This window comes from Cryptomeria japonica, chromosome 9 (assembly GCF_030272615.1).
Source record: "Cryptomeria japonica chromosome 9, Sugi_1.0, whole genome shotgun sequence".
Taxonomy (NCBI): domain Eukaryota; kingdom Viridiplantae; phylum Streptophyta; class Pinopsida; order Cupressales; family Cupressaceae; genus Cryptomeria; species Cryptomeria japonica.
The window spans coordinates 289996090-290023613 of NC_081413.1; positions in this window are offsets into that span (position 1 = coordinate 289996090).

Sequence of the window (27524 nt, forward strand, 5' to 3'; positions counted from 1 at the left end):
CTTTAAATAGATTTTAGTAAAGATAGATATATAGTTTAATTTTATTATTTTAATAATACATACCAATATTTAAAAGAAAAACTTGCTAAAAAGATGGTTTACATTTTTATATATATTATTCTTTATAAAAATTATTTAAAAAAATTACTATTTGAAATTTTTATACTCTCACTTCCACTCAGCGGTGATTGTAAAATGCTTCCCAACATAATTAATTGAAAACTTGTCACCAAATATAAATTCTTATAACACACTGATGTTCAGTACTACTTACAGTCCTTTGCAATTCAATTATTGCCTTCCCAATGCACACATATCCCAATGCACACATAGCTTTTAGCTTTTTACCTAATGTACATGTTTATTAACTATCTACTACTTAGATAGGGCACCATGTAAAAATTTCCACCATGATGCCCAAGAAAAAGAAAAGTGTCACCAATTGTAAAGAAGAGCCAAAATCAAGAGCAAGTATGCAATCTTAGCCCGAAAAGCTTCTTATAAGATTGACAAATATATCTTTTAAGCCATAATTTTCAACACAACTAAATATGTGACTTGAAACAATTCCATTACAATGAATTTCAATCAAGAACAAAGTATATTAATCAACCTTATATAGGGGTCTCTAGAGGTTACAGATGGCTATAAGTTTATACCGAAACCTTGGGGTCAATTATGATTGAAGCAGATTCTTAAGAAGTGAATAAAAACAGGGCTTGATAAGTGATTCTTGATGTGCGGTTATTCCCATAGTGAAATACATATATGTGTATGCTATGTATGTCAAGTTAGTTATAAATTCAATTTTAACTTTGGTGGAACCTGTAACAACAGCAATCCCAGCACCTTGAGAGCCTCTTGCCTCATTAAAGATGGCTCCAGAAGTCTTATAAAAAGGATTCAACTTTTAAAACAATAATGAAATAGAATTGAAAGCCCGTTCTTGTAAGATTCAAACTCTGAACAAAATAATATTTCCAAGGAGATTTATTGAATTGCATGAATGGCATGTGATTGGTAATTGAAAAATATTATTGGTCATACCAAGCATTTAATTGGACATGATTGAGTTTTGTGCCATGTTCTTCTGACGTCCTTCTCAGGGTGCAACTTATCTACATTATCTCCTCTAACTCATAAATGGCACATAAAATTTCATTGAATGCAGATGCTTCCCTCTTTAGTCCAATTAAACAAAACTTTTTGTATCATGGATGGCTATTATAGGCTGACTCAAAAATTCTTGTGAATTATGTTAGACAATATGTTGAAGTATGGCTCTTCATCTTCTTCGAACGAGCCTTCTAAAATGTAAGATGCAGGAATCTAGTACCTGTTTAAGTATGGATCATTCTTAGTACACGAGCAGAGATAATTGGAGGGTTTTCTTCACATCATGTGTAATAACTTCCATGAGGGTTATGAGCAAGATGGGATGAGTTATAAGAATTTAGGTAAGATTGAGAGTTTGATTTTGATCATCTTTTTCATCTATTTCTTGAAAGTATGTATGTATTGTTTCATTTTTTTAAAGAAAATGTTGTTCTTATAATTCTATTGTCCTTTCATAACTCTTTTTTTCCCTCTTCTATAAGTGGATTTTTTATTGCTCCATCATTATCTAAGGTCAAGCCAACTTTTTCTTTTGATGTGTTGGCTTCTCTTAGGGTTGGAATTATTATTTTTTTCTTAATTAGAAGGAAAATATGATGCATGTTAGGGTATCAACTCCCAAATCATGGCCTTTTGACATTAGCTCGACGTTGCTTCTAAATGAAATTCCAATAAATCATATGGTTTTGAATCTTGACTATGAGGTTGATCCAAGCAAAAAAACAAAAAAAATTTATAGGCATCTTCTAAAGGAAATATTTCCCTCACCTATATATCAAAAATTCCCTTGTCTTGGAGTTCAAGGAAGAAATGGTCAAAAGGGAGGATTGTTTTACTAGGCATTGATTAGCCATTTCAATCATCTCTAGCAAAATAATTAGAAATATATCCCTATACATAGGGGTTTTTCATTATTATTATTATTTATTTTATCATGGATTGAGATGTTATCCTTTATAAATGCTAGATTAGGAACACCATTCTTTGATGTTCAAACTTTGGCTTCTTCCTTTCAATACTACCACTTAATCTCGTGATATCATGCCTATTTAGGTATGATTTCCTAGTTTTCTACTAGTCTACCTCGAGTGATGCTTCAAAGAAATAAAAAATATTTGGGAAGTTTTATGATATCATAGAAATGGTCACCTCTACATTCTCTCACACAACCTTTGTGTGAATTCTAGTTGATTTGAATATTTTGAATAATCTTCCTACATACATCATTTTGAAAATAGGTAATCACACATAGAATCAACTTCTATATTATGAAGGTTTTCCATTTCATTTATACAAGGTGCTATGAAGTAGGTCATAGCCAAATAATATCCTTGTTGGCATATGGACACTCCAATGAGACATTGTGTGTGATTGAAGGTTTTGTCACTGATGGCAACCTTGCAATCCTATGGCACTGGCAAAGCATTAGTCAAGCAACCTTACAATCCTATGGCACCGGCAAGACATTTTACTGGCAAAGCATTACTCAAACAAAAAGTACACCGACATCAGCAAGATCAATCTACACTAGCACCAGCACAGAAGGAAATATGTATACCGGCACAGAGGCCAATAGGATTTTTGATATGTAATATTTTGTTTATTATTGTAAGCCGACTTGGCAAATTGTAAAATGACTCTTGTATATAAAAGAGATCATTGTAGGCATTTGTGGGATATGGATAGGAAGCATAAAAAAATTATAAGGCAGACCTAATGTGCGTATTGTAGGTCAAGGGTATATGTAAAGAACAGAGCAAGAACCGGTATTGAATCTGGCATTGAAGATGCTATTGTAAAGTAGTACAGAATATTGGATTTGTGTAAATCCTCATTGTAAGTCAGTGTGACTTCTTATTGAGCAGTGAGCTCTAGGCAGTTGGCCTTCCTGCATGTGCAGGCCCCTATTGTAAGTAATATTCTCTTATTGGCTAGTAAGTGAATATTGTGGGTCACAAATCCCACCGAGGTTTTTCCCACACTGGGTTTCCTCGTTAAACATCTTGTGTTATGGTGTTCTTTTCATGTGGATGTTTTTGATTATGTTATTTGCATTAATTCTTGCATACTGGTATACTGTTACTTTATGTTCTGCATATTCAATTTTAAGAAAATTACATTACCGATTAGATACTGATTCACCCCCCCCCCTCTCAGTATCTATGGGAACCCTAACAATTGGTATCAGAGCCTGGTCCTCTATTTTCAGAAGCCTAACAGCTTGAGGAAGATCTTGACACCGGTAAAGATGGAAAATATGATGAAGCAACTTGAAGGAGCTCTTACTGACTATGATGCAGAGAAGTTGAAAAATATCAAATTAGAAGAAGATTTAAAAGCAGCTCAGGACATTATTCAGGCACTTCAAGAAAATCTTTCTATTACAAGAAACAAGAGAAGAGAACTTTGTGAAAAATTGCAAAATGAGAATGATGAAAGGGAATCACTAGATGATATGATAAGCAAATTGAAACAAGAGATCATGACGACAAAAAATGAAATGCAGGATATGACTATGAGATTTTGCAAAGAAATTGAGGACAGAAAGAAGGATGAAGAAGAATTGACCAGAAGATTAAGTGATGCAGCAAATGAGAACACAAGACTTAGCTATGAAAATGACATGTTGAAGACAGATCTGATGCATACTTAGAATGACTCAAATGAACTAATGAGACAAAAAGAAATCTTGGAAAGGGAATTGGAAACTGCAAATCAACACAAAGAAAAATTCAAGAAAAGCTCAGAAGAACTTGGTACCTTATTGAAGAATCAAAAACCCAAAGGTGACACTTCTGGAGTTGGATTTGAAGTTGGAGAAAGCTCCAGTACTGCAAATACCCAGGATCAAAGCAAACCGGTAAGACCCTCTAATACTTACAAATTCAATGGAAAATTCTTTAACTGTAATAAATATGGTCATAGGGCAAATGAATGTAGTTCCAGGAATTATCAGAACATCAATCCTCCCACTAGTCAATGCACCAAATGCAACAAAATTGGTCATAACTCTGAAAATTGTAGAATGAATGTAAGATGTTATGTTTGTGGAAGATTTGGTCATTTATCAAATAAATGCAGAACACAAACCAGCATAGGTTATGGGAAAGCTATTCACAAAAATAATGTAACTTGTTATGCATGTAACAAGATTGGTCATATTGCTAAATTTTGTAGAAGTAAAGGTACACTGGTAGATAATAGAAGTACTAGCTTGAAAGGTAAAGAAAAGGTTGAAGAGGTTAAGCAAGAATTTTCAAAGCAATGGATTAGAAAAGGTGATCTAAATATTGGGGTTACTCCTCCACTGGTAGAACCAACAAATGCTTCACCGGTAGGACAATATAATGCTCCACTGGTAGGACAGAGCAATGCTCCACCGGCAAGATGTTCTTCATCAAATTGAAGAAAATTATTTTGAGGGTTTGGCAAACAAATGACACATGTGCTATTATTCCCTCGGTTAGAGAAAAGAAGTTGAAAATCTTTCATTACCAGCAAATAAAGTTGAGCTAATACATTACCGGCAAGCAATTAATGTGGTAGGTAGCAAAAAAGACCTTATAAAATAAGTTTTTTGGCTCCATTTCATTTCACCATGAATTCAAACTTTCAGAGAATGCGAAGATTTCCAAGCTAAGGCATTTCGAGCAAAGAGGCAAAGCACTTCAGCAATCAATCCATCCAAAGGCAGAAAAAGGTATTTATCATCATGGCATCCTCCTCTGCACCTAAATTCATAGCAAACCCTACAGTAGTCGAGGTTATAAAATGACCTAGGCCCATGTTTCAGTTAGTTCCCAAGGTAGCTAAGAAAGATGACAACACGTGCTTTTTCCCGAATTCCAAAGGGTGTTGTTTATGCAGAAGACCCTAGAATGTATATTCATTGCAACATAGAGGAATTAGGTGATGAAGAAATCAAAAACATGTATAAATCTGTTATATGTGACAATGCCGAAAATGTGAAACCTGAACATAAAATTGTTGAAACCCTAGGATTCACTAAAATCCTCTACATTCTTGAATTTCCCAAGGAAGTGGTTAGGATAGTTCTAAGCAGGGTACATGGCTCATTCTTTTGGCTTGACTCAGTGCATAAAATTACAAAGGTAGCTGTGAAAGCAGTAACAAGGTTACCTTCCACCAATACCAGACCCGACAAAACCAAGAAGGTCTCCAATGACCTAGTAATGAAATTAACTGGTGCAACATCTGACAAAAGATCATTGAAGGTTAATGATGTGACCGATGCAAATGTGAGATTCATTAGCATGATTCTAGGTTACAAAGCAACTCATGCAAATAGGCTTAACTCTGTTTCCATTTTATGCATAAAAAGTGCTTATGACATGGTGAAGGACAATGTAAAAATTGATATTTGTGAATGGTTAAAAAAGATGAGTTAATTGACAATTTGGCAAAAATCAAGAAGGATAAGAAAGGAACCTTTAGATTTGGAAATTTACTTGTATGCTTAATGCTACATATAACCCAACAGGCTCCCGATATAGGCTATAAGGATTTTGGATTCGACATACCGGTAGGAAAAAAATTGTCTGACTTATTCAACAACATGGGTGAAGATAGAGAAAAGAATATCAATGAGTATTTTCAAGCACTAAAGGTCAGAATGAATAAAAGAATCAAACTATCACAGGAAATTGTCAACAAATACAAGGATGATATATGCTTTGTAATAAAAAAGGATGAGATCTGGATGGAAGCAGTCATCCCAAGAACAATCTGGGTTACAGAGATGGGGTATGAAACATATGACCACATAGTAGAAACTTATGCCAAAGCACTTCTGGAAGCCCCCAAAGAACCAAAGGAAGAATTATTTGGTAGTGCTGAGACCATCGAAAGCCAAATTCAATCTAAAAAAAGAGTAAAGAAAGTTGAGGCATTTGTGAGGAAAGGAACCAGACAAGCAAAAGCCATAAAGGAAGATGTACTAAAGAAAACCGGCAAAACAGAAGATGAGTTGGCAGCCCAACAACCTGAAACTCATCTATCACCAGTAGATACTTCCTCAGAAGGAGTTATGCCAGTAAATTTCAAAAGAGTTGTTAGGAAAAGAGACCCCTCACTGGTATCCACTCCTTCACCTAGAAGGACAAGACAGAAGCAACAAGCTGTGAGGTCTCCGGTCAAGAAAGCCACATTAAAGAAAAAGCTAACCCCCAAAAAGAAGAAGAAGACAAACACTGACTTGGCCCCTTTTGACATATTACTGAATGAGACCATAGAGGAAGGTAAATTGAAAAACATAGGGAAAATCTATGACACCCTATCAGATGATGAAAAAGGACAAGTCGAGGGGAGTGTTATATTACACATGGACATGTATAAAAAGTTTTTGATGCAAGTCCTAAATGAAATTCCTGATGAATTATATAAAAGACTTGAGGCCAAAAGGAAAGGAATAGTTGAGTTGGATAAGAAGATTAAAATAGAAAAATTACTTGCAGTATACCCAGTCAACTCACCTAAGGAAATTGATGATCTGATAGCTCAGGCCAACTAGATAGTTTTTTCCATTGCACACCGGCAAATATCACTAATGGCAGGTAGAGTTACTAAAGTTTCAAAGGAAACAAAAGATGGTTGGGATACATTCTTGGTTGAAAAAGAAAAACAAGAAGAATATAGGAATCCCAAGCCCATTCTGGTATATCAAAAGGACAAAGGGAAAGGTAAAGTTGGTGGACCACCAAGTATCAAGATTAGAGACAACTTACCCCCACCTCCCTTAAATACTCCACCAGTAAAAACAACAACTGCAGAAGATCAACCGGCAGCTGAGAGCATGGACACAGAGGATAATAATCCTAATCCTGAAGTCCTATATACTGTGAATGTTGATACTCAGAAAATCAACATAGTGGTAGATAAGGATACATTAGAAAACAAAGAGTAAAGGGTTATAGAAAACAAAGAGCAACCAGCAATAGAAAACAAAGAGCAACCGGCAACAAAAATCAAAGAGCAACCGGCAGCAGATTTAGAGAGAAAGATGGAATCTGGAACACAAACAGAGCAACCAACAGAGTTAAAGGCTCTAGAACAGATGCCACCGGTAAGAAATGATGCAGGAACACCAGTGCTTAAAGAGATGGAGACACAAACAGACCTACCAGAGGTCAATACTAGCATGGTCACTTACACCAACACTCAGTTTATTGGGTCATCATCAAATGTAACAGAGGTATTGCTCGAATCTATCAAGAAAATAACTGATTATAGCTCACAAGCTTATAAAGCGATAGATGATTCAATTCCAGTTTTGAAATCAATAGCTCCCAATTGTAACATAGCCAACAAAGATTCTTTAGGCCAGTTGGATACACTTTGTAAATATATTTCTGGAAATTTTGAGCAAACAAAGGTAGAAACTATAAAGGAAAGTGTGGAAAAAGAGAAACAAAAATTCTTTGAGGAAGGAATAAAGAAGTGTAATAGGGAATTTGACACACTTCTACTAGAATAGTGCAATTTATTGAAAGAATACAAAACTCTATATAAAGACACTTGTAAGATAAACTTTTTGACCATGGATGTAGACAAAAAGATGAGAAAGGTATAGGAAGAGATCAATAAACTTGCTAATAATTTTGTTAACTCACCAGATACATTATCAGTTTTTGAGGAAAAGATAACAAATTTTGAGGAAGAATTGCTCAAATTAGAAAGAGAGAAAGAGAAAATAATAAACAAGGCAAAATTTTTGAGATCTAAACTAATTCCAAGATTGGACTATTTAGCATCTCTGCGTAAGGAAATCTTAGAGGCACTATCACAGGGTAGCAAAACATCGGCAGAACACTTGCAGCATCTCACCGGTATAGTATACAGAACTGAAATAGCAATAAAGGAGAGCAAGAAGTTTATGGATGGCATAAACTTAATTTTGGGAGATATTCTTTAGATAATAACTACCCAACTACAAGGTTGAGGTTATGAATTAGTACAACTACAAAATCTACTAACCTTTGTCATTGATGCCAAAGGGGGAGTAGTAGATGAGAAAATTCAAAGCATAGGCATCACATGCTCAGGGGGAGCTCTCACATTTTTGGTCTACACATTTTTGGATATCTTTTTGAAATTTCTCATGAGTGTTGCCATCAATGCCAAAGGGGGAGATTGTTGGCATATGGACACTCCAATGAGACATTGTGTGTGATTGAAGGTTTTGTCATTGATGGCAACCTTGCAATCCTATGGCACCGGCAAAGCATTACTCAAGAAACCTTACAATCCTATGGCACCGGCAAGACATTTTACCGGCAAAGAATTACTCAAACAAAAAGTGCACCGGCATCAGCAAGATCAATCTACACTGGCACTGGCACAGAAGATGTTCACCAGCACAGAAGGAAATATGTATACTGGCATAGAGGCCGACATGATTTTTGATATGTAATATTTTGTTTATTATTGTAAGCCGACTTGGCAAATTGTAAAATGACTCTTGTATATAAAAGAGATCATTGTAGGCATTTGTGGGATATGGATAGGAAGCATTAAAAAATTATAAGGCAGACCTAATGTGCGAATTGTAGGTCAAGGGTATATGTAAAGAACAGAGCAAGAACCGGTATTGAATCTGGCATTGAAGATGCTATTGTAAAGTAATACAGAATATTGGATTTGTGTAAATCCTCATTGTAAGTCAGTGTGACTTCTTATTGAGCAGTGAGCTCTAGGCAGTTGGCCTTCCTGCATGTGCAGGCCCCTATTGTAAGTAATATTCTCTTATTGGCTAGTAAGTGAATATTGTGGGTCACAAATCCCACCGAGGTTTTTCCCACACTGGGTTTCCTCATTAAAAATCTTGTGTTATGGTGTTCTTTTCATGTGGATGTTTTTGATTATGTTATTTGCATTAATTCTTGCATACCGGTATACTGTTACTTTATGTTCTGCATATTCAGTTTTAAGAAAATTACATTACCAGTCAGATACTGATTCACCCCCCGCTCTCAATATTTGTGGGAACCCTAACAATCCTAAATATAGAAAAAAAATCGAGTTGCTAACCATTATGTAGAAAAGTACTCTTTCTAATCTCTACTTGGTAAAAGCTAGATAGGTAGTTTCTTATTGTTAATACTATCACATATAGCTTAGGGAATTATTTGGAGGTAGCTTTCTCCCCAATCAATTAAATACTTATATTTCCCTTAGGGAAGCTTATTTATCAAAGAAAACCTTATATGGTTATGGATGATTCTTAGTCAATATCTTCAACTCATGATGGTGGGAACAATGCTGAAATGTGGACTCTTGTACAAAAGAGAAAGAAAATTATAGATTAAAAAAAAATTAGAACCACATGATATGCTTCTTTGATCCCATGTTAAAATGAGTTTTTAAGGATCAAGAATAGTGTAGTCTTTCTTAAGACCTATTGGTCATCTCATTAGGATTTTTCTACATCCATTCTCCTATATTATTTTAGTAGATGAAATAGAACTTAGGACTTGGGAGATAAAAACTTTCTACCTTGATTTGTCTAAAATATAATTGATATATATCCATAACTTTGATCTACTTGCGAACTATAATGACAAGTTTTTTTGATGTAATTTTTTAGTATGTATTTAATAAAACTATAATAACTAGTATGTATTTCATATATATCTATAACATTTGGGAGTCAAAATGACAAGTGATTAGGATAAAATATTTGTTTTGATTATATTTCAAAATAAAAGATGTGGTTACAAGGTGAGAAATATATTAGATGTACCAGGTCCTTGTTGATAGATAAGTCAACCAACTTCTATGTTATATAACATGAAGTCTTATTATTTCAAAAATTAGACTAATTGAATTAATTTTGTTCTATGATGCTCATTTAATTTATTTTGAACTAATTTTAATTAAAATCATGATCCGATTATGTGTTTTTGATTAAAAAAGCAGTGAGAATGAGGGCACTGACCCTTTACATAGCAAAACTATTAATGAGACCACAGTTCAAAAAACAACACTATAACAACATTAATAGCAATAGAACTAACAACAAAATGAGACCAAGTCTTTGAAAATAAAAAAATAGCAAGTAGAAAACACAAAAAACAAACTACAGGGACGCCTTTTGCACCCTAGTGGCATCAATGACATTGTTTCATTCATTAAACAAGAACTTATATAGGTCCTAGCCTCTTGCTTTTCCTCCTCTGTGTCTGCAGTTCATTCCCTCAGCAGAGAGAGGGTGAGCGCCGAGCTATGTAAGATCTGCAAATGAAATTTGTTAAGGCCCGCAATTTGGGCATCCTAGGCCTCCACCTTGCTCTTGAGCCGATTGACATCATCCATGATAGCCTATAATTCAAGCACAGGGCCCAAGTTCTCAATCCTCTATGTGATGTCCAACAAATCCATGAGCAACATTTCCATTTGCTCCAGAGTAGGGATGCCCTAGGGGTTCATAGTAGCCTTGTCATCCATAGTCTTATCCATTGCCTTGGCCACATCTTCAGTAGGGGAAAAGTCAATATCATTGCCCGGGCCCATCAGAGGAATAAAGTTCATCACATGTTCCACCATCTTTAAATCCAAGTCCAAGTCACTAGAGTCCATGACTTTAGCATCAGAATTTTCATCACCTGTGACACCCATAGTGCCCATGGTCATAGGGTCATATCCTTAACATCAACAGAGTCTTGGGATTGCATCTCAGAATTGCCCGTGCTAATGTCACCAATAGTGCCCAAATCCATGGGGTCCCTAGTCATATCCACTTTAGTAGCATCCTCACTGGGAGCCCCCATAATGGTTTTAGGGTCCTCTCCCTCCTTGTCCTTAATGGGGTCCTCCTCTGAGTCAATAGTTTCAATCACAGGGGTCTTCTTTTTATGCAAGATTTTGGAAGCCAATCTGAAGGATCTCCTTTTAACCTTAGAATCAGGGAAAGGGTTGTCATTCTTAGCATCCTCAGAAGATGAATTGTCTTCAAAGATAATACGTTTGCATTTAACAGGGGTTTTGCCTTGACACAGAGTGAGAAACGTTGAGAGAAATAGACAGAGTCAAGATGAGAGAGACCATAGATAAAGAAACAATGGAGGCATAAGTAGGCAGAGACATGGAGAAGTTGGCTATAGTAAATCCTTCATATGGATATTGGAAAAATCTGGGGAAGGCAATAGAAAGGGTGACAAGATATTGAGGAGTTGGCATAGGGGGCTAAGAGAGTGAGAGGTTTTGAGGGAGGGGAAAAGGGCCTAATGAAATTTGTATTGCCTATAAATTAGGCCCTAGTGAAGGAGGTAGGGCAGCTTATCCCCATGCTTGGGGTCCATGGTGTCTTTAACAGAGCTTTCAATGGAATGCGGTAAATAAAAGGGTAGACACAACAAATCATTATTGTGAAAATGATTCAGAAGGGGCAAATGATAGTAGTAAAATACCTTGTGCCTGCCCTCGAGAGTTAAGTACTTCATGATCATAAGGAAGATCATATTCCATGGGTGTTTAAGCTCTTCCCGAGCAAACCCACCCTAGAGTTTGACAAGTTCCTCATGATTGCAAAAGAAGAGTTTCAGGACTTCATTGTTGGCAACATGGCTGGTGCACTTCCAATATTGTCCATCAAGGGCTAGCTTCGTGGCCTGGGAAATTATTTCCTCAGAGACATCGAAAGAAATGTCACCCACTGAAACATGCCTCTCAGACTAGGAGACAAAAGCAGCCGAGAGATGCCCGTCATGTCCCTGCAGACATTCTAAAAAATCGACAACCCCTCCTTCAACATAGAAATTCCAGACCAGGGGTTCATTCTTGAAGTCATCCGGTTAGTCTGGTTCATATCTTACTCTTTCAACCCCCATATCCTCCGCCAACAAAACTTCTTTAGACATGAAAAAAATTTCGCAAAGAAAATTGCAAAGACCCTTCGAGAAGCAAGCCGAGAAAAGACAATGGGAAGTGTGTGAGCCCGATGTCATTAAGTGAGACATGAAGTTGGGTGCATGGGAAAAATTGAAATCACTTTTGGAAATGATTTCCTAGTTACGAGGCATTAAAAGCCAACATATACTGGCGGCAACCAACACATTACCATTCCAATCATACCTCACCATAACACGGTAAGCCCAAAGGATTTGCCAATAAAGCAACACATCCTTCATCGCCAGCCTGGACAAACAAGTCACCACCATATTGGCATAGATCAAAGGACTATTCTCAAAATTTGAATTATGAAACCAACACCTCCAGATGACCCTAAGGGAAGAGAGGAGAGTAAGGAAAAAACATGGAAACAACTCAATCATTGATAAGAATTTTAGATTTCTCTTTTGAAGAAGGAAGTTAACATGGTCTAGGAGGGTATTGGGGCTCCTCCAACATCTCAAACCAGAAATATTTAGGCCAAGGGCCACCAAGGCATCCACCACTTTGTTGCCTTCCCTATAGACATACATAATTTTGAATGAATCAAGCCCGGAGATGAGCCTCAAGGTGTCCCTGATGGTTCCCTCAATAGTCCAATTGAGCCTATTCCTCCCTTTGACAACATCAATGATGAGCTTAGAGTCATCCTCAAGGTCCATAACCCTGATTCCCATGGTGAGGGTGAGACAGATTCCCCAAGCTAAGGCCATTGCTTCAGCCTGATTAGAGGAATGTCCATTCAGGTTTCTTGCATAAGAAGCAACAAGGGCCCCCAATTGGGTTATGATAACCCCTCCACCAGCACCCAGACCCCCTTGGCAGCCCCATCAAAGTTGAGTTTAAAATGTGTGGTCGGAGGGGACCAGACCATGCTTTGTCTTAAGAGTCTCTTAGAGAAGTCAACAAGAGAGAACAAGGGGGGGATGTTCCAACATCTAGCAATTTCCTAGTCCAAGGTAGAGGGAGGTTTGGAGGCTAGCCAGGTTTTAGAAATAGAGATATTCTCAAGAATCAACTTTAGGAATCGAGCAAACATAGTTTCCACAAAGGCCTCTTTGTCCTTGAATATCCTATCATTCCTTTCCTTCTAGATACTCCAGCTCACATGAGGGGGGATCTGCTTCCACAGTTGTTGAATAAGGGGGTTGGATGAGGGATCCCGAAACTCCTGGGACAAACTTAACAAGTTGTCATTCATAATCCAACAGATATTGATCTTTTTGTAGACCATCCCCTAGAGCTCCCGAGCAAAGACACAGTGGAGGAAGAGATGAGTAGGACTTTCCTCATATTTTTTGTAAAGGATGCATCTATTAGGTAATTAGAATCCCCGCTTGACCAAATTGTCTTGGGTCAAAATTTTTTTGAGGAGAGCAGTCCACCAATAAAAATTAACCTTGGGGATGAGTTGGGTATTCCAGACCTCTTTCCAGATAGAGGTGTTATCAAGTTCTCTTAGCAAGTTGTTGTAGGCAGTTTTGATAGAGAAGTCCATAGAAGGGTCCCACTTCCAAATGAATCCATCTTCCCTAGGAAAAAGGGGGAGAAAGGTGCCAGCCAAGATCTTCTGGAGCTCTCTAGCAATAGGGAGGAGGAAGGGATGATCAATGCAGTAGTCATCCAAATCCCTCCAAGTGTTGTTGATGAAATAATCACTGACCCTTTCTCCAAAGAAACTTTTTTCAGCATCTCGGAGCCTTCTAAGGGAGGGGGATGAAGCAAGGGGATTCTCTCCCAACCAACAATCCTCTTAAAAGAGAATATTCCTTCCATTTCCAATAAGCCACTTCATACCAGGGAATAAAGGGTCCCTGTAGCTCAAGATGTTGTTCCAAATTTTGGAACCCCTGGGGAGGCCCTCCTCTTTCGGAACAGAGGAAAAATCCTCATTACCTAGGTATTTAGCCCTGATGATCCTGCTCCAATCCACATTCTTATTCAAAAGCTTCTAGGCAATTTTGGTCATAAGGGCCTTATTGAACCTGGAGATCTTGTGGGTTCCCAACCCGTCCATGGCCATAGGGAGATAAACTTTGTCCCAGCCCACCAAAGCGAGCCTCTTCTTTTCTTCCATCCTCGTCCAAAGGAAAGTCTTTTGGATATTCTCCAGCTTAGCAGCCATAGCTGCATAAATCTTAAAAAGGGAGAGGAAGTACATAGGGATCCCTTGAAGGGAGGAGGAGAGCAATTGCAATTTCCCAGAACTACTGAGGAATCTACCTTTCCAACCAGCCAACTTCTTTTGCATTCTTTCAAGGATAGAGATCCAGAAGGAATTAAAGACATCTTTGATAGTCAAAGTGAGACCAAGGTAGGTGCTAGGGAGGGAGGCCCTTTGACAACCATGGATTATGCAGACTTTATCTTGGAGTTGAACATGAGTGTGAAAGAAGTAAATGCTTCTCTTCTCATAGTTAATGTGTTGACCAAAGGCCTGAGCATAAGAGTTAAGAAAGGATTATGTAAGGATATGTGTTACCTACCACACTAATAACAATAAAATAAGTTTGTATTATAGACAAATGTGCACATCTCTAAAATACTTTCTCTTGTCCATATTTTTTTAGTTTTTTGGAGGATCATTGACAAATTAAAATTTTATATTATTTATTTTATCCCCTTGGGATTGTATTTAGTTTTTGTATTATTAAACCACCAATATAATTTGAACATATATATAGGATAGAATAAGTGTGTTTGAATGAGGTTAGAAAATTAGATATTAAGAGAATGAATTTTAGGAGTATGTTATAAATTTAAAGATACACATAGGATAGAAATAGGTTGGTTGGATAAGTTTCACCTTAGAACTCTACTACAAAACATTTCGATGAATACATTTACACTTACTACAATGTTATACAAACCAAATTATTTTATGTGCATTTTTATTATCAATTAGATTATTAAAATAAGTGTCTTTCATTCATTTCTCTATCCTTATTTTTGTGTTTATTCATTTTACCTTTGAAGATTACAATAATGAGTGTTCAAATTTTGTGATTATCAATTTTTTTTGAAGGATAAGATTCTAATGACATGCTAACTTAGGATTACATAGTTTCATAATCAAGATTCACTTCTTCGAACTCTTTTTTCTTTCCCTCTTATTTGTTTTTCCTAATTTTCAATGATCTTGTATATTATTCTTATCCCGATATTAAAATAAAATATTAATTGAGACTTATAATATGAATAAATATTTGAACAACATTTTTCAAGTGAAATAGTGCATAATAATTTTTACTAAGCTAATATATAAATTTTATTACTAGTTTTAAAAAAACAAACTTGATAATTTTTTTGAGTATTGTAGGAAATCTCTTCAATAAATTAATAAATTGCATATATTCATGCTAAATATTAGAGGATATTGTATATCTTTCAAGAGAGTTTACACTCACCTATGTTGTCATTATTTTGACCTACCAACAAGACTTCATCAAACTAAATATATAAAGACATGATTGAGGCAAAATTAGAGTATAAAAATGATTAAAAAATGGCACTAGGACATATGGACACTTTATAAAAATTCCCATGGTCAAATATTCTTGAGAATTCTAGAAAGTCTACATGTTTCCCACTTTGGTATGACCTACTAAAGAGTATAAGGTGTAGTACCCCTCCCTTGATCAGACTTTTTAGATACTTATTTTGACTATGGTTGACTTTTTCAGTGGATATTAGTGGATACATTATATGGTGATGTTTTATTCAGTTATTATGCTATGTTGTTTTATACTTTGATTTGAGATTCAGAGAATGTTGTTTACTCATTATTTCCTTATTGATGCTTGTATGCCAATTTTATTAGATTACTAACCATGGACTAACACATTTACTTTGTGCACGAGATGAGTTATGTATATGTTATCATGTATGTGTGTAAGTGTATGGGGTGTGAGGAGATGATTTTCCTTCACTCACCTCGGTGAGACAGGGAACATCACGATTCTCTTTCATCGGTGGGTCTACCATGTTTGAACATATATATGTATGCATGGTTTGGTGATGCAAGAATTACACGTACAAGGTACTAACTTCACCTGGTTCCACAGGTCTGAGCGTACCTAAATAATCTGATGGAAGTGGAGGAGATTGTCTTAAGGCCCTAAGTTTCACCCTTAGTCTTTCTCATCACTAAGCATTGTCTGTCATCACTCAACCTTCCCTTTGTTGGCATACAGGTTGTGTCCATGCTTTGTTTTGTTGAATTGCATGTTATGCGTCTTTGAATTTAAATTATTCTCTTATGATTTTAATGAGTAATTAATTTTTTATTTATTTTTTATCGATAATGGGTCGAGGCTGTAAAATTTATTAATTGAAAAATAATTACATAAATGTACAAATTTGATTCGGTGTGGGCACCGGTAGGAAAGAACCGAATGAAGAAAACCTTCGTTCTTGCCCAAGGAAAAATCCTGGAATAATTTACAAGTCCCTGTTAGCCAGAAATCTGACTTCTTAAGGGGTTACAATAATAATTTGAGAAATATAATTTGAGAAATGCATCATGCTGTTGACATTTTAACCATGCATAATGGATCTGAGTACTAGGTGAAGCACTCGTATGGTGAGGGTGAATGGGGAGACCAAGGAGTAGTTCAAGTGCTAACCGAGCGGGGGTGAGCGAACTGGATCCTGCATGCTACAAACCCAGAGCAATACTATCCTACAAAATCAAAGTTAGGATACCTTTTAACCATGATAAATTCAATTTTAATTTTGATGGAACCTGTTACAACAACAATCCCAGCATCTCGAGAGCCTCTTGCCTCATTAAAGATGGCTCCAGAAATCTTATAAAAATGATTTAACTTTTAAAACAATAATGAAATAGAATTGAAAGCCCATTCTTGTAAGATTCAAACTCTGAACAAAATAATATTTCCAAGGAGATTTATTGAATTGCATAAGTGGCATGTGATTGGTAATTGAAAAATATTATTGGTCATACCAAGCATTTAATTGACCAGATGGAGGACATGATTGAGTTTTGTGCCATGTTCTTCTGACATCCTTCTCAGGGTGCAACTTATCTACATTATCTCCTTTAACTCATAAATGACACATAAAATTTCATTGAATGCAGATGCTTCCCTCTTAGTCCAATTAAACAAAAAAATTTGTATCATGGAAGGCTATTATTGGCTGACTCAAAAATTCTTGTGAATTATGTTAGACAATATGTTGAAGAGGCTCTTCATCTTCTTAGAACGAGCCTTCTAAAATGTAAGATGTAGGAATCTAGTACCTGTTTAGGTATCGATCATTCTTAGTACATGAGCAGAGATAATTGTAGGGTTTTCTTCACATCATCTGTAATAACTTCCATGAGGGTTATGAGCAAGATGGGATGAGTTATAAGAATTTAGGTAAGATTGTGAGTTTGATTTTGATCATCTTTTTCATCTATTTCTTGAAAGTATGTATGTATGTTTTCATTTTTTTAAAAGAAAATGTTGTTCTTATAATTCTATTGTCCTTTCATAACTCTTTTTTTTCCCTCCTCTATAAATGGATTTTTTATTGCTTCATCATTATCTTAAGGTCAAGCCAACTATTTCTTTATATGTGTTGGCTTCTCTTAGGGTTGGAATTATTATTTTTTTCTTAATTAGAAGGAAAATATGATGCATGTTAGGGTATCAACTTCCAAATGATGGTCCTTTGACAAATTAGCTCGATGTTGCCTCTAAATGCAATTACAATAAATCATATGGTTTTGAATCTTGATTATGAGGTTGATCCAAGCAAAAAAAAAAAATAACTTCATAGGCATCTTCTAAAGGAAATATTTCCCTCACCTATATATAAAAAATTCCCTTGTCTTGGAGTTCAAGGAAGAAATGGTCAAAAGGGAGGATTGTTTTACTAGGCATTGATTAGTCATTTCAATCATCTCTAGCAAAATAATTAGAAATATATCCCTATACACAAGGGTTTTTCATTATTATTATTATTATTATTTATTTTATCATGGATTGAGATGTTATCATTTGTAAATGCTAGATTGGGAACACCATTCTTTGATGTTCAAACTTTGGCTTCTCCTTTTCAATACTACCACTTAATCTCATGATATCATGCCTATTTAGGTATGATTTCCTAGTCTTCTACTAATCTACCTTGATTCATGCTTCAAAGAAATAAAAAAATATTTGGGAAGTTTTATGATATCATAGAAATGGTCACCTCTACATTCTCTCACACAACCTTTGTTTGTGTGAATTCTAGTTGATCTAAATGTTTTGAATAATCTTCCTACATACATCATTCTGAACATAGAAAAAAAACCAGGTTGCTAACCATTATGTAGAAAAGTACTCTTTCTAATCACTGCTTGGTAAAAGCTAGATAGGTAGTTTCTTATTGTTAATACTATCACATATAGCTTAGGGAATTATTTGGAGGTAGCTTTCTCCCCAATCAATTAAATACTTATATTTCCCTTAGGGAAGCTTATTTATCAAAACAAACCTTATATGGTTATGGATGATTCTTAGTCAATATCTTCAACTCATGATGGTGGGAACAATGCTGAAATGTGGACTCTTGTACAAAAGAGAAAGAAAATTATAGATTAAAAAAAATTAGAACCACATGATATGCTTCTTTGATCCCATGTTAAAATGAGTTTTTAAGGATCAAGAATAGTGTAGTCTTTCTTAAGACCTATTGGTCATCTCATTAGGATTTTTCTACATCCATTCTCCTATATTATTTTAGTAGATGAAATAGAACTTAGGACTTGGGAGATAAAAGATTTCTACCTTGATTTGTCTAAATTATAATTGATATATATCTATAACTTTGATCTACCTGCGAACTATAATGAAAAGTTTTGTTGATGTAATTTTTTAGTATGTATTTAATAAAACTATAATAACTAGTATGTATTTCATATATATCTATAACATTTGGGAGTCAAAATGACAAGTGATTAGGATAAAATATTTGTTTTGATTATATTTCAAAATAGAAGATGTGGTTACAAGGTGAAAAATATATTAGATGTACCAGGTCCTTGTTGATAGATAAGTCAACCAACTTCTATGTTATATAACATGAAGTCCTATTATTTCAAAAATTAGACTAATTGAATTAATTTTGTGCTATAATGCTCATTTAATTTATTTTGAACTAATTTTAATTAAAATCATGATCCGGTTATGTGTTTTTGATTAAAAAAGCAATGACAATGAGGGAACTAACCCTTTACATAGAAGAATTATTAATGAGACCATAGTTCAAAAAACAACACTATAACAACATTGACAGTAACAAAACTAACAACAAAATGAGATCAAGTCTTTGAAAATAAAAAATAGCAAGTAGAAAGCACAACAAACAAACTACAGGGATGCCTTTCGCACCCCAATGGCATCAATGACATTGTTGCATTCATTAAATAGGAACTTATATAGGTCCTAGCCTCCTCCTCTTCCTCCTCCATGTCCACAGTTCGTTCCCTAGGCAGAGAGAGGGTGAGCGCCAAGCTATGTAAGATTTGCAGATGAAATTTGTTAAGGCCTACAATTTGGGTGTCCTAGGCCTCCACCTTGCTCTTGAGCCAATTGACGTCATCCATGATAGCCTACAATTCAAGCACAGGGCCCAGGTTCTCAATCCTCTGTGTGATGTCCAACACATCCGTGAGCAACATTTCTATTTGCTCTAGAGCAGGTACACCCTAGGGGTTCACAGTAGCCTTGTCATCCATAGTCTTGTCCATCACCTTGGCCACATCTTTAGCAGGGGAACAATGAATATCATTGCCCAATCCCATTAGAGGAATAGAGTTTATCAATATTCCACCATCTTTAAATTTGAGTCTAAGTCACCAGAGTCCATGACTTTAGTATTAGAATTTTCATCACCTGTGACACCCACATTGCCCATGTTCATAGGGTCATATCCTTAACATCAACAGAAACCTGGGCTTGCATCTCAGAATTTTTCCTTCTAGTGTCACCAACAGTGCCCAAATCCATGGGGTCTCTAGTCATATCCACTTCAGCAGCATCCTCACTAGGGGCCCCCATAGTGGTTTTAGGGTCCTCTCCCTCCTTGTCCTCAATGGGGTCCTCTTCTGAGTCAATAGTTTCAATCACAGGGGTATTCTTTTTAGGCAAGATTTTGGAAGCCAATCTAAAGGATATCCTTTTAACCTCAGAATTAGGGGAATGATTGTCATTCTCAGCATCCTTAGAAGATGAATTGTCTTCCAAGATAATACATTTGTGTTTAATAGGGGTTTTGCCTTGACACAAAGTGAGAAATGTTGAGAGAGACAAACAAAGCCAAGCTGGGAGAGACCACAGATAAAGAAACAACAGAGGTATAAGCAGGTAGAGACATGGAGAAGTTAGCCATAGCAAAGCCTTCATATGGATATTGGAAAAATCTGGGGAAGGCCATAGAAAGGGCGACAAGCTGTTGAGGAGTTGGCGTAGGGGGCTAAGAGAGTGAGAGGTTCTAGGGGAGGGGCAAAGGGCCTAATGAAATTTGTATCACCTGTAAATGAGGCCCTAGTGAAAGAAGTAGGGCAACTTATCCCCATGCTTGGGGTCCATGGTGTCTTTAACAGAGCTTTCAATGGAATGCAGTAAATAAAAGGGCAGACAAAGAAAATCATTATTGTGAAAAAATGATTTAGAAGGGGAAAATGATAGTAGTAAAATACCTTGTGCCTACCTTCGAGAGTTAAGTACTTCATGATCATAAGGTAGATCATATTCCATGGGTGTTTAAGCTCTTCCCAAGCAAACCCACCCTAGAGTTTGACAGGTTCCTCAGATTGCGAAAGAAGCGTTTCAGGCCTTCATTGTTTGAAACATGGCTGGTGCGCTTCCAACATCGTCCATCAAGGGCCAGCTTCGTGGCTTGGGCAATTATTTCCTTAGAGATCAAAAGAAATGTCACCCACTGAAACACACATCCCAGACTAGGAGGAGGCAAAAGCAGCCGAGAGCTGCTCATGATGGCCCTGCAGTCATTCCAAAAAATTGATGACCCCTCCTTCAATGCAGAAATTCTAGACCAGGGGTTCATTCTTGAAGTCATCCAAATAGTCTAGTTCATATCTTACTCTTTCACCCATATCCTCCGCCAACAGAACTTCTTTAGACATGAAAAACAATTCACAAAGAAAATTGCAGATTCTCTTCGAGAAGCAAGCCGATAAAAGACAATGGGAAGTGTGCGAGCCCGACGTCATTAAGTGAGACATGAAGTTGGGAGCATGGGAAAAATTCAAATCACTTTTGGAAATGATTTCTTGGTTACAAGGCATGAAAAGCCAACATATACTGGCAGCAACTAACACATTACCATTCCAATCGTACCTCATCATAACATGGTAAGCCCAAAGGATTTGCCAACAAAGTAGCACTTCCTTCATCGCCAGCCTGGTCGAATGAGTCACCACCACATCGACATAGATCAAAGGAATATTCTCATAATTTGAATTATGAAACCAACACCTCCGGACAACCCAAAGGGAAGAGAGGAGAGTAAGGAAAAAACTTGGCAACAACTCAATCATTGATAAGAATTTTAGATTTCTCTTTTGAAGAAGGAAGTTAACATGGTCCGGGAGGGAATTATGGCTCCTCCAACATCTCAAACTAGAAAGATTGAGGCCAAGGGCCACCAGGGCATCCACCACTATGTTGCCTTCCCTGTAGACATGCATAATTTTGAACGAATCAAGCCCGAAGATGAGCCTCGAGGTGTCCCTGATGGTTCCCTCAATGGTCCAATTGAGCCTATTCCTCTCTTTGATAACATCAATGATGAGCTTAGAATCACCCTCACTGTCCATAATCCTGATTCCCATGGTGAGGGCGAGACAGATTCCCTAGGCTAAGGCCATTGCTTTATCCTGATTAGAGGAATGCCCATTCAGGTTGCCCGCATAAGCAACAACAAGGGCCCCCAATTTGGTTCTGATAACCTCTCCACCAGCACCCAGACCCCACTGGCAGCCCCATAAAAGTTGAGTTTAAAATGTGTGGTCAGAGGGGACTAGACCGTGCTTTTCCTTAGGAGTCTCTTAGAGAATTCAACAAGAGAGAACAAGGGGGGGATGTTCCAACATCTAGCAATTTCCCAGTCCTAGGTAGAGGGAGGTTTGGAGGCTAGCCAAGTTTTAGAAATAGAGATCTTCTCAAGAATCAACTTTAGGAATTGAGCAAACACAGTTTCCACAGAGGCCTCTTTGTCCCTGAATATCATGTCATTCATTTCCTTCTAGATACTCCAACTCACATGAGGGGGGATCTGCTTCCATAGTTTTTGGATAAGGGGGTTGGATGAGGGGTCCCGAAACTCCTGGGACAAACTTAACAAGTTGTCATTCACAATCCAAATAGATATTGAGCTTGTTATAGACCATCCCCTAGAGCTCCCGAGCAAAGACACAATGGAGGAAGAGATGAGCAGGACTTTCCTCATCTTTTTTTTAAAGGATGCATCTATTAGGTAATTAGAATCCCCACTTGACCAAATTGTCTTGGGTCAAAATTTTGTTGAGGAGAGTAGTCCACCAATAGAAATTGACCTTGGGGATGAGTTGGGGATTTCAAACCTCTTTCCAGATAGAGGTGTTATCAAGTTCTCTTAGCAAGTTGTTGTAGACAATTTTGATAGAGAAGTCCCTAGAAGGGTCCCACTTCCAAATGAATCTATCTTCCCTAGGAAAAAGGGGGAGAAAGGTGCCAGCCAAGAGCTTCTGGAGCTCTCTAGCAACAAGAAGGGATGATCAATGCAGTAGTCCTCCAAAGCCCTCCAAGTGTTGTTGATGAAATAATCACTGACCCTTTCTCCAAAGAAACTTTTGGCAGCATCTTGGAGCCTTCTAAGGAGGGGGATGAAGCAAGGGGATTCTCTCCCAACAAACAATCCTCCCAGAAGAGAATATTCCTTCCATTTCCAATAAGCCACTTCATACCATAGGATAAAGGGTCCCTACAACTCAAGATGTTGTTCCAAATTTTGGAACCCTTGGGGAGGCCCTCCTCTTTTAGAATAGAGGAAAAATCCTCATTACCCAGGTATTTATCCCTGATGATCCTTCTCCAATCCACATCCTTATTGAAAAGTTTCCAAGCAATTTGGGTCATAAGGGCCTTATTGAACCTAGAGATCTTGTGGGTTCCCAATCGGCCCATGGCCATAGGGAGATAAACTCTATCCTAGCCCACCAAAGCGAGCCTCTTCTTTTCTTCCATCCCCATCCAAAGAAAATTCTTTTGGATATTCTCCAACTTAGCAGCCATAGTCGTAGAAATCTTAAAAAGGGAGAGGAAGTACACAGGGATCCCCCGAAGGGAGGAGGAGAGCAACTGCAATTTCCTAGCACTACTGAGGAATCTACCTTTCCAACTAGCCAACTTCTTCTGCATTCTTTCAAGGATAGAGATCCAGAAGGAATTAGAGACATCTTTGATAGTCAAAGGGAGACCAAGGTAGGTGCTAGGGAGGGAGGCTCTTTGACAACCAAGGATTCTGTAAACTTTATCTTGGAGTTGAACATGAGTGTAAAATAAGTAAATGTTGCTCTTTTGATAGTTAATGTGTTGACCAAAGGCCTGAGAATAAGAGTTAAGAAAGGATTATGTAAGGCTATGTGTTACCTACCACACTAAGAATAATAAATAAGTTTGTATTACAGACAAAAGTGCACATCACTAAAATACTTTCTCTTGTCCATATTTTTTTAGTTTTTTGTAGGATCAGTGACAAATTAAAATTTTATATTATTTATTTTATCCCCTTGGGATTGTATTTAGTTTTTTTATTATTAAACCACCAATATAATTTGAACATATATAAAGGATAGAATAAGTGTGTTTGTATGAGGTTAGAAAATTAGATATTAAGAGAATGAATTTTAGGAGTATGTTATAAATTTAAAGATACAAATAGGATAGAAATAGGTTGGTTGGATAAGCTTCACCTTAAAACTCTACTATAAAACATTTAAATGAATACATTTACACTTACTACAATGTTATACAAACCAAATTATTTTATGTGCATTTTTATTATCAATTAGATTATTAAAATAAGTGTCTTTTATTCATTTCTCTATCCTTATTTTTCCGTTTATTTATTTTACCTTTGAAGATTACAGTAATGAGTGTTCAAATTTTGTGATTATCATTTTTTTTTTAAGGATAAGATTCTAATGACATGCTAATTTAGGATTATGTAGTTTCATAATCAAGATTCACTTCTTCAACCTCCTTTTTTATTTCCCTCTTATTTGGTTTTCCTACTTTTCAATGATCTTGTATATTATTCTTATTTTGATATTAAAATAAAATATTAATGTAGCCTTTAATCTAAAATCATAATATGAATAAATATTTGAACAACATTTTTCAAGTGAAATAGTGCATAATATTTTCACTAAGCTAATATATAAATTTTATTATTAGTTTTACAAAAAGAAACTTGATAAATTTTTTGAGTATTGTAGAAAATCTCTTCAATAAATTAATAAATTGCATATATTCATGCTAAATATTAGAGAATATTGTATATCTTTCAATAGAGTTTACACTCACCTATGTTGTCATTATTTTGACCTACCAACAAGACTTCATCAAACTAAATATATAAAGACATGATTGAGGCAGAATTAGAGTATGAAAATGATTAAAAAATGACACTAGGACATATTGACACTTTATAAAAATTCCCATGGTCAAAGATTCTTGAGAATTCTAAAAATTCTACATGTTTCCCACTTTGGTATGACCTACTAAAAAGTATAAGGTGTAGTACCCCTCCCTCGATCAAACTTTTTAGATACTTATTTTGACTATGGTTGACTTTTTCAGTGGATATTAGTGGATACATTATATGGTGATGTTTTATTCAGATATTATGCTATGTCGTTTTATACTTTGATTTGAGATTCAGAGAATGTTGTTTACTCATTATTTCCTTATTGATGCTTATATGTTAATTTTATTGGATTACTGACCATGGACTAACACAGTTACTTTATGCGTGAGATGAGTTATGTATATGTTATCATGTATGTGTGTAAGTGTATGGGGTGCGAGGAGATGATTTTCCTTCACTCACCTCGGTGAGACAAGGAATGTCATGATTCTCCTTCGTCGGTGTGTCTATTGTGTTTGAACATATATATGTATGTGTGGTTTGGTGATGTAAGAATTACACATACAAGGTACTGACTTCACCTGGTTCCATAGGTCTGAGCGTACCTAAATAATCTGATGGAAGTGGAGGAGATAGTCTTAAGGCCTTAAGTTTCACCCTTAGTCTTTCTCATCACTGAGCATTGTCAGTCGTTGGTCAACCTTCCCTTTTTTGGTATGTGGGTCATGTCCCTGCTTTGTTTTGTTGAATTGCATGTTATGCGTCTTTGAATTTAAATTATTCTCTCTTATAATTTTAATGAGTAATTAATTAATTAATTTTTTTTTATCGATAATGGGCTAAGGCCGTAAACTTTATTAATTGAAAAATAATTACATAAATGTACAAATTTAGTTCAGTGTGGGCACCAGTAGGAAAGAACCGAATGAAGAAAACCTCTGGTCTTGCCCAAGGAAAAATCCTGGAATAATTTTCAAGTCCCTGTTAGCTAGAAATCTAACTTCTTAAGGGGTTACAATAATAAATTGAGAAATACATCATGCTGTCGATATTTTAACCATGACTTCTACATAATGGATCTGAGTAATAGGTGAAGCCTTCATATGGTGAGGGTGAATGGGGAGACCAAGGAGTAGTTTGAGTGTTGACCGAGTGGGGGTGAGCGAACTGGATCCTGCATGCTATAAACCTAGAGCAATACTATCTCACAAACTCAAAGTTAGGATACCTTTTAACCATGTAAAACTAAGAGAGGAAGCTAGCTGCCTACATCTGCTCCACTTGAAACTGGAGCCCCTTAATGTTCTCAGAATAAGGCTTTCTATCAAAATTGCCTACTGCTACAATAAGAATATGGAATGAACCAGGGCCATGACAACCGTAGCCAAAAAATCAAGAGAGTTAATGGTTTTCAATGTACCCCCTCCACATGATCCCTATACATGAAGGTGATAATGTAATCAAAAATATTAACAAGAGTATCTACAACATCAGACCTATAACCACATGGAATGCAGGTGTGTTTATATATTTGCCTTGCATTATATGAACATGCTTGCAACTATGTGTGTATACTTATGCTAAGATAGATACTTCATTAATACACCCTATAGCATATAATTGCAAATTATATATAGCCTAGAATCGAATGTATAAATATGGGAAAGCCACTATAAGGATGTATTGCTTATCATTGAAGTAAAGCTAAGCATCTACGTATAATAATATATACCTTGAGTGTCTGATACTATATACATATCTTCAAAAGACAAGTCATCTCCTATCTAAAACCGGTAAAGTATAAAAGTATTTTATACAAACTAGCTTTGCTTAGATTAACCACAATGTCACATCCCCTACTTACTCAAAATCCAAGCCCTTTCCCTTGAGCCCCTGTCTTGTCCGCTGGAGAACCCTTTGGCAATTCAAAAGATTTTAGATTCTCCATCTCGGCTATCATGTCCATGTTGAGACCTTTGTCCCGAAGGTATATAGCCAACCAATGACTGTAGGGAGGAATTTTCACATTGAACCACCACATGAGAAAGTTGACATTCCTCTGGATGATGGGCCTCCTATTGGCAAACTTCGTAGGATTATCAGGAATTAGTATTGGGAACCGAGGAACCTGATGGTTGTTCTGCATGAAGATATCATAATGCCTTGGCTTGGGGGCCAAGAGATCAGAAGTAACATTCACCATTACTCGGTCAAGCTCTATGAGAATGCTATTCTTAAAAACCTTTACATATAATTCCCTGATGAAATCCCTATTAGGCTCGAAATGGAGTACTACGGCTAGGAACATAGAGGAAATATTAGAATTTGCTCCGGTCCTATCCTCATTGGTGATGAAATCTTCCCCTAAAATTTGAGTAACCCTGTTAACGACCAGATCGCGAGGATATTTTAAGAGGCCTATTAGTTGAGCTGCCTTCATTTCCCCAGGAATGGTCATTTGTCTTTTAGAGCTCAAGAGCTTGAGTATAGTATCCATGATATTTTAAATTTTTCTTAGTAGAGAATGAGGAGACAAAAAATAACCGGTCTTTATAAAGCTAGAGGTCTGTCTCGAAAGTCAGGTGTGAAAATAAAATGAATTTAATTAAGAATGAGCTGGAATGATTAAAACATTGGAGATAGTACTTGCTTGAGAGGCATATCGCAAAGAAATGAATGCAAGACTGTCCTTGAGATTCCATCATTCAATATCGTGCATGCTTAGTGTCTGGTTAATATATGCATGATCGGCATGTGTGGAGATGATTGATATAACTCAGCCGGCAAGGTGAAATTCTCAGAAGAAGGTACAGTCAGGTTTCACAATTTGAAGTGGGTTAATGAGGTGGATTAAT